This window comes from Anoplopoma fimbria, unplaced genomic scaffold (assembly GCF_027596085.1).
Source record: "Anoplopoma fimbria isolate UVic2021 breed Golden Eagle Sablefish unplaced genomic scaffold, Afim_UVic_2022 Un_contig_6481_pilon_pilon, whole genome shotgun sequence".
Classification (NCBI taxonomy): Eukaryota; Metazoa; Chordata; class Actinopteri; order Perciformes; family Anoplopomatidae; genus Anoplopoma; species Anoplopoma fimbria.
This window is the reverse complement of record NW_026550095.1, coordinates 1-730: the sequence shown is the minus strand read 5'-3', so window position 1 is coordinate 730 and position 730 is coordinate 1. Positions and strand designations below refer to the sequence as shown.

At 41.4% G+C, this 730-nt stretch overlaps 1 non-coding gene across 1 annotated transcript; it reads right to left on the bottom strand.

Moving 5' to 3' along the window:
- Positions 1-232: 232 nt before the first annotated feature.
- Positions 233-351, bottom strand: LOC129114972 (5S ribosomal RNA). Its single transcript, XR_008532770.1, has one exon. It is a non-coding gene; the product is annotated as a 5S ribosomal RNA (ribosomal RNA).
- Positions 352-730: the final 379 nt, after the last annotated feature.

Below are 730 nucleotides of genomic sequence, written 5' to 3'. Positions count from 1 at the left end.
AAATGTAGTGCAGTAAAAAGATTAATATTTACTGTTGAAATGTAGAATACGTTAGCATAAAATTGAAAAGAAAATGATCGATGAGCTTAGGAATGATGAAAGCCATCATTTAACTGGATTTGTGTCATTTCTATACCGGCAAGTCATGATCTAGCTATTTCCTTCCCACCCTGTCGGTGTCCACTGAAAAAGCAGCAGCGCCCTCTGCTTTTTGTAAAGAGGAGTGAAAAAAAGCTTACAGCACCTGGTATTCCCAGGCGGTCTCCCATCCAAGTACTGACCAGGCCCGACCCTGCTTGGCTTCCGAGATCAGACGAGATCGGGCGTGTTCAGGGTGGTATGGCCGTAAGCAAATATTGTGCCTACCAAAGGGCCTTTTAAAGATACTATATCACCACGCTTTGCTCTTTCGTCTATACAGGGAGCGCCTGCAGATTTCCAGACACACTCACAGCTTTTAAATGTCAAATCAGAATGTACAAAGTGGCTATAAGGATCACAAATGTAGTGCAGTAAAAAGATTAATATTTACTGTTGAAATGTAGAATACGTTAGCATAAAATTGAAAAGAAAATGATCGATGAGCTTAGGAATGATGAAAGCCATCATTTAACTGGATTTGTGTCATTTCTATACCGGCAAGTCATGATCTAGCTATTTCCTTCCCACCCTGTCGGTGTCCACTGAAAAAGCAGCAGCGCCCTCTGCTTTTTGTAAAGAGGAGTGAAAA